Source organism: Armigeres subalbatus, chromosome 3 (assembly GCF_024139115.2).
Source record: "Armigeres subalbatus isolate Guangzhou_Male chromosome 3, GZ_Asu_2, whole genome shotgun sequence".
NCBI classification, from domain to species: domain Eukaryota; kingdom Metazoa; phylum Arthropoda; class Insecta; order Diptera; family Culicidae; genus Armigeres; species Armigeres subalbatus.
Window position 1 is genome coordinate 424,692,299 of NC_085141.1, and position 7,756 is coordinate 424,700,054.

Here is a 7,756-nt window from a genome sequence, read left to right on the forward strand (position 1 = left end):
CAACCCATGAGGTAAACACGATTGAAATGATCCGATATGTACTTTCAAAATAGATAGTATAGGTAGGTACATACATACCTGAATCACGATTCAAACGGTCCGATCGATGACGACGGTGTTCACGACGAGATAGCGATGGATAAGATAAGACCACGGTCGTCGATGGGACTATAAAGAGACTAACAAGGCGCCATTTTCGGTATGCAGTTGCGTAATCAGAGACGATATATTTGTATTAAAAAGGTGTAAATTTTATTGAAAACTTACGTACAATGAAGATGATCTTCCCTGTTGAGGACGCAATTCGTGTATATGGTAGAAATGAATGAGATAGTTCTAACCCGTCTTTTAAATTGTATACTTGATAGGTTTCATTCATGATTGCTTTGGCTGTCAGATGCTATACACTGTGGTCGATTTTTACGCGGTTTGTATTTGCTTGTTTTTGGCTTTTGGATTAAATAAAACATTGAGTAGCCCTCGAAAAAAAAGAAACCAATGAAATCCATTTGCGTAAGAAGCGACCACAGTCTCTTTTGAAGTCTACTTTTACTCAATACACAGAAAACGAAATAGAAATGAATATGAAGAACGTAATTTAAAAACTATCATAACCAAATCAAAGATTCGATTTGTTTCTACCAATTTCTTCAAATACAATTATTTGCATCACAGATGCGTGTTTCGTTTCGTAGTTAAAAACTTTTATAGTGTTTTGTCTTTCTCTCACATCAGAAATAATAGTTAAAATCTAGTTGACAACAGAAAATTTAGCTTTTCATCAATTTATTCTTCTTTTTTACTTTGCACGTCTTTATAATTATTTCCAACATTTTTTTGTTGGAAGTTCAAGCTATTTTATGCCTACTGACAAATAATGAGCCTAATCAATCTTAGAACCGTGGTTTGACCTACAAACACTTTACACTTTATAATAATGAACATGAAATTCTCGGGAAACTGTTCGAAGGGACCGTCACAGTAACTCAAGTCATGAAAAATCAGTGAAGTAAATGGCAGAATATTTGTTATCTTGTAGAATTTCCGTAAAAACGCTTAGAAATAAATAATAAATACTGTAGCGTTCTGACGTAGAAATACCTCTTTTGATAGGGGGGTTATTTCAATGTTTCAAATTCGGAACCGTCACGAAAAGAGGTCAGAAAGTAAGAGTCAATAACTCAGCCATTTTTCAACGGATTCTGGAGATTTTGGTATTAATCGATTAGTACTCTCTAAGATTTTATACAACTGGCCCAGAGGTGCGCCAGCCTACTCGTGTATTTATTAGATACAACCTTCGACTTTTTTGTTCGACTGATGCAATAATGTAAGGAACGATGCTTTCACTACACACCAGTTGACAAGAAAGAAATGGTTGTTTTACATTTTCATGGTCAATCCCATGAAACGAGAATTTATTAAAGTAAACCAAGTCCTTTTTTCTGCCCTAACTACAAAAGTGAACAATACGAGGTTTTTAATATAACATGATCATTACACGCGACTTTTTTAGATCTTATTTTTTTTTTTTTAAATAATGTTATGTATCAACGTATCTAGAAATCTCAATGTTTGAAGCCTCACTGCTAGATACGTTGCTTTAACAAATGGGAAATCAGAGCAACATTTCTAAAAAAAATGCAAAAAAAAACAAAACCGAAGTTTCGTCAAACATGCAGTGTGAAAAACCAACCAATCTACACCATACCGGGTGTGTAGTTTCTGCATTTTTTGTATGGAATTTGAATTTGATTTAGCAATGATACTAGTTTAAAAACGATTGAAATAATGGTTTAGTTTTTAAACCGTTTAAGGAAAACGTTTGCCAACTTTCTCAAAGGATGTCTTGAATCCTAATAATTGCTCGATAAGTCGTTATGAAAAATTATGCTTGTAATAAGGTGGTTGAAAACAATTATACCCGTTATCCCTAATTTGCATGCAATCTTTAAAAATAAAGTTTAAACAATCTTTGTGTACAATTTCCATGACTTTGATATTGTGAAAATCAAATCTCATGATCGTAGACATTTTGACCTATTTTGAACGCAACTGAAGAGGATCACCCTTGTTGCTATTTGAAAATCCCGCCATTTGCCACAACACGTGTTTCACACAGCAGATGTAGTGCGTTCTCTTTCTTCCAACGGTCTTTCCGTGCGGCATCATCATCCAAATCCAATGCGTACTTGACCTGTCAGTGTGTTTGTGCCCATTCTGATCGTCATCGTCTATTTCGTTGATGGTGGTGTAGTAAAACATGCGGGTAGAAAGGAAAAGAGGGAAAGCGTTATAAAACTGCTAACCTATTTTGATGCGTCGCGGCGCGGTTACTGTACTCTTGCTAGTCGTCGTCGGGACTGGTGTGATGTGTTTCGGCGACCGAGTTCAATGTGCTTTGGAGAAGCATTCTCATCACTGCGGAGCAGCCGCAGGCAAAGACATCACACCACCGCCTCACCGTCATGCAAGGTTCTCAGTTTGAAAGTAGATTTATTTCACGCCGCTCGAAGCGGTCAATGGATTGGCTCTAAATTCTTTATCATCATTGAGAAATAGTTTTTGGATAACAATTGACAAAGCGATTAATGCTTACCTAAAGTAGAATAATTTCAACTTCCGGAAACGCTCTATGATCTGGAAGAGATGTCGAAATAAAAATGGCTGAGTAAACATTCTTTTCTAGGTTAGAATCGTATGAGTAATCTTACCTGTTGTTTAAAAGGAAGGATTTCTCGACATTCCAATCACGAGCCGGTTTCCGCGATCTCTCACAGTATACTCCTGTGATTTGACATCTTTCAAATGCATCAAGCCACAAGAATATACCGCGAAACAGCGCACCATTTTGCTTCCCAGCCGAAGAGGTGGATTAGCTTTCGTGAAAAAGCACGTTTTTCTCTCCGTATTGCTTCCATCGTAGTAACCAGCGGCAAACCTCTTCGAAGCCGAAAAGCGTTTCTAGGTCAGCCTACACGGCCAACTACGATTCTAGGCATGATTTTGAACAGTTCGATTCCTAAATCAATCCACAATTTGAAATTCGTTCGCTTTTCACCCGGCAAGCACGAAACACAACCATATTCACTGAAGCTACGATTCTTTGATCAGAGAGCCGAAAACCACGCCAAGCTCGTCGCTACCGCATTGGGGGAACATCCGCAGCTTTCAGTGCCACAAAACCACCTTTTTTTCGTCAGATTCCCACCGACTCACACTCCATTTTTACCGTCAAGTACAACTCCACTAGAGACAAACAAAAACAACGACAAATTTTAGCATTTTATTGCCAAAAAAGCCACTAAAACCAGAGGTCAAATTCCCAAAAAGAAAACTCACGAACCGCATCACACAGCAAGCACTTCCGAGAGAAGAAACGTAAAAGCGGACCGAACTCGAACCAAGCCGAAGTGAGAATGCGAGGTGTCAAAGGCGGAGAGCGCGAGAGAGAGCCAGTGTCAGTGGCGATGCCCGACTCTGACGTCACATCCGCAAAAGGACAAGATATTTTCAAGATAGTGTGCACTAGGAGGGCGCTCTAGTGGCGAACACTCGCAACACCGGTGGGTGCAACCCACCAGCTCGATTATTCGAATGGGCGGTTGATGAAATCGTTTTGAAACTACATTTTCGTGAATTTGCTGACGGAGCTCACAACAGCGGAACACAATATTGAATTTGGATTGAAAGTTAAATTCACAACTAGGTTGGTTCAGTCAGCGATAGCAATGGGGTTTTCATTGTATTCAGTTTCCCGCGAGTCAGTGACCGCCAACTCGCCTCGCCAAACACAATGGATACGCCAGAAAAAATATTTTAAGCTCTTTTTAGTGGAATCTCGGGTAGAAGAAAACAGCAAAATAATATCAAGTTTTACTATTAATATATCCAGCTTTCCGCGAGCGGTAATGGCCGCCAGCTTGCCTGCGGGTTATGCTACGTTTTGACAGGGCAAGTGAATTGAACAACTCAGTTGAATTCAATTGACTTGCCAAAAGTTGAACATGTTCAACTTTCTTTTCGTTCAAGTGAATTGAATTAAGGTGTTTACACGTTCAGTTCGCGTTCGATTCAAGCGACTTGCTCAATTCACTTGCCTTGTCTAATGCTACGTTTTGACAGGGCAAGTGAATTGAACAACTCAGTTGAATTCAATTGACTTGCCAAAAGTTGAACATGTTCAACTTTCTTTTCATTCAAGTGAATTGAATTAAGGTGTTTACACGTTCAGTTCGCGTTCGATTCAAGCGACTTGCTCAATTCACTTGCCTTGTCTAAACGTAGCATAAACGTAGCATTAGTCTCTGATTTGACGTTTCTGGAGGTCAACTGCACCCACCATTCGAGCATTTTGATCAATGTGGTATATAAGAAGGCTTGAATTCACTGCATCAGCACCTTCTTATCCAGTTTTCCGCGAGCGGTAATGGCCGCCAGCTTGCCTGCGGTTCAGTCTCTGATTTGACGTGTCTGGAGGTCAACTGCACCCACCGCTCCGAGCATTTTGACAAATGTTGCATATATTTAAGAAGGTGCTGGTTCAGTGAATTCAAGCCTTCTTATATACCACATCGATCAAAATGCTCGAATGGTGGGTGCAGTTGACTCTCAAGCGCGTCAAATCGAAGACTAACCTGAGGCAAGCTGGCGGCCATTACACTCGCGGAAAACTGGATTGTCGGCAATAACACCAAGTTAGAATTCGGAAGTCGGGACTTCCGAACCGAACTTCTTACGAAGTTTAATTTGTCAAACTAATTGATGCGTTGTTTAGCGCATCGTTAGGCGAATCCAGCGCACTACTTCCGAAGTTGGGAAAGTTGCCTGTATCTGGAGAAAAATCCAACTTCGGTATAAAAAGCGGTATAAATTTATTCCGGATACACAATATATGCAACATTTGTCAGAATGCTCAGAGCGGTGGGTGCAGTTGACCTCCAGACACGTCAAATCAGAGACTGAACCGCAGGCAAGCTGGCGGCCATTACCGCTCGCGGAAAACTGGATTGTCTATCCGGAACAAATTTATACCGCTTTTTATACCGAAGTTGGATTTTTTCCAGATACAGGAAACTCTCCCAACTTCGGAAGTAGTATTATACACGTTCTTGAAGTTTAAGGCATACGTTAAGGAGCAGACTGGGTAGACTTATCAAGTGCTTGCGGACTGAACACAGATCCTAATATGGCGGTAATAAGTTCGAGCAGTTTCTGAAAGGAAACGGCATAAGCTTCTCTCACACTTCTCTTTTAGACTTGTGGAAATAGATCCGTCTTCTTACTGAGGAGAAAGAGTTGGCGGTTAGTCAAGCAGTGAAGGCCTCGAAGGAGGCTGAATCGAAGATTCGGCTCCTTACAGAGGGGAAGCAGCTGGCGGAGAGCCAGACTGCAGAGCTTCAACGGCGTATGGCAACCAGCGGTGCAACTCCTAAGCTAAGTAAGGTCACGCAGGAGGCTAAATAAAGCCTCGGCACTGACCGTAGAGAAGGTCCGAGTGGATAAGACCGAGAGGAAAATGGTACCTCCACCTAGGAAGATACCAGAGGATCGCCGGGAGGACGACCTGCCATGGACAGAGGTCGTGAATCCAAAAAAGGCGAAAAGAAGTCGTCAGCACTGCCGTAATCTGAAAAAGTGACGTATACGCCATTTTTCAAAAATGGTGTTAACGAGTACTACTCATCGAGCTCTTTAACAGAAAACTGGAAAACATCCATATTGTAAAATGGCTGTTACGTCACTTTTCCAGATTACGGCAGAGCAGGTCGCAAGGAGTGCGACCAAGGGTACGGAACAGGTCACCGCTAAGAAGGGTAGAGCCCGTGTGAAAAAGGGCGCGCCTTCCAATGGCAACGACAAGCGGAAGGACAGAGGCGAAGCGATCATTGTCAAGGCTGACGATAAAAGCTATGCCGAAGTCCTAAAAACTATGAGAGGCACCGAGAAGCTCTCTAGTCTAGGAGGGGATGTCAACTGCATCTGAAAAACGCGCAAAGGCGAGATGATTCTCGTCTTGAAGCGGGATGCTACTCGGAAGAGTTCCGAGTATAAAAAGTTGACGGAAGAGGTCCAGGAATCCGCGATTCGGTTACGCAAAGGCTTTGCGGGAATGCAGGTTGCCTCATTCCAAGTACCTATGGCTGAGGCCAAGAAGGTGCTGGATAAGGTAAAACTGAAGGTGGGCTGGTCGGTGTGCTCGCTGAGCACAAGCCAACCCAGTCAGGCCTGTTACAGGTGCCTTGGACACGGTCATAAGTCTTATGACTGTAAGGGACCTGACCGTAGTAAGCTGTGCCGTAGGTGCGGAGCCGAAAACCACCAGGCTCGCACCTGCCAGGCTGCACCGAGATGTCTGATCTGTTCTCCGGGGGCAGACAACAGGCATCTCACCGGTGCTCAAGCCTGTCCGGCCTCTAGAAGGGTCCAGACATGCAAGTAACACAGCTAAACTTGAACCACTACGAGGCCCAGCTGCTGCTACAACAGTCGGTTATCGCGTGCAAAGCTGATGTTGCCTTGCTGTCCGACCCATACCGCATCCCTACCGGAAACGGCAGCTGGATTGCGGACAAGTCCGGTATGGTGGGAACCTGGACTTGTGGGCGATACCCCATCCAGAAGATAATATTATCAATTCAGTGCAAATCTGAATTATAGCCGCTAACAAAGTTGGATTTTTCTCACAATTCGTACGTTAAACCTAACTTCGGAAGTAGTGCGCTGTTTTCATTTGGTGATGTGCTATACAGCGCACTACTTCCGATATTAGGTTTAACGTATGGATTGTGAGAAAAATCAATTTCAATAGCGGCTATAATTCGATTTTCTACTGAATTTATAATATCTTCTCCCGACGATGAGGGTTTCGTCATAGCAAAGGTAAACGGTGTTTACTTTTGTAGCTGCTACTGTCCTCCTATATGGAGTATAGAGCAGTACACTAGGGTAGTTGATATTCTTGCGGCGAAACTAACTGGCCTTAAACCAGTAGTTGTAGCAGGTGACTTCAATGCGTGGGCAGTGGACTGGGGTTCCCGATTTACTAACGCTAGAGGTTATATCTGTCGGCAGACTGCGGAACCGATAAAATACCTAAACCGTCGCGTATCGGAACACAATAATATAAAAGATTAGTGCGGAGTAACTTGTATGATTTATTCGTAGATATTCATTACTGACAAAAGTAGAATAATAAAAACATGGAAAAAACACATACATAACAAACTGTCAACTGAACTGTCAGCCAGTATGTGGTACAGGGGTGTACTCGCGTTGCTCATTAATAGGGTCATCTACACCAACACTCCTCCTCGCGATTCATCCCTGTACTGCTAATTCATGTGCGCTGCAGGTGGCCAGACTTCCTCAACGGTACACGAAACAATATTTTCGCCAGATATTGATTTTCCTCGCTTTACAGGTGTCGTAGTCATAACGTGATCCTTATATCGCGCTGGAAGAATTCCTCTTGTAGTTCTACGAAACCGAGATAATTCCGCTCGCTGGTCATCATCATTTTCAAAGGCATTTTCCATTCGTTTTTCTCCATAGTAAAGCTCTTCGCATGATTCAAAACCCAACGTGTCATCTTGTCGTTCCGTACTACTTTCTGATCGCATATTGTCATCATCGGTTTGCTTCGAACTGTCATTGTACGATAGAAGCTCCTCCTGTCCTATAAGTACCCCTAAACTAGGTACTAATGGCTCCAATATGATAATTGATTCCTGTTGATCAGCAATCTTAGGATGAA

The 7,756-nt window shown here is 42.4% G+C and overlaps 1 long non-coding RNA gene across 1 annotated transcript; it reads right to left on the bottom strand.

Moving 5' to 3' along the window:
- Positions 1-224: 224 nt before the first annotated feature.
- Positions 225-3,402, bottom strand: LOC134224381 (uncharacterized). The gene is made up of 3 exons (XR_009982933.1): positions 2,715-3,402; positions 2,600-2,640; positions 225-2,234 (listed from the first exon to the last, which is right to left on the bottom strand). It is a non-coding gene; the product is annotated as an uncharacterized LOC134224381 (long non-coding RNA).
- Positions 3,403-7,756: the final 4,354 nt, after the last annotated feature.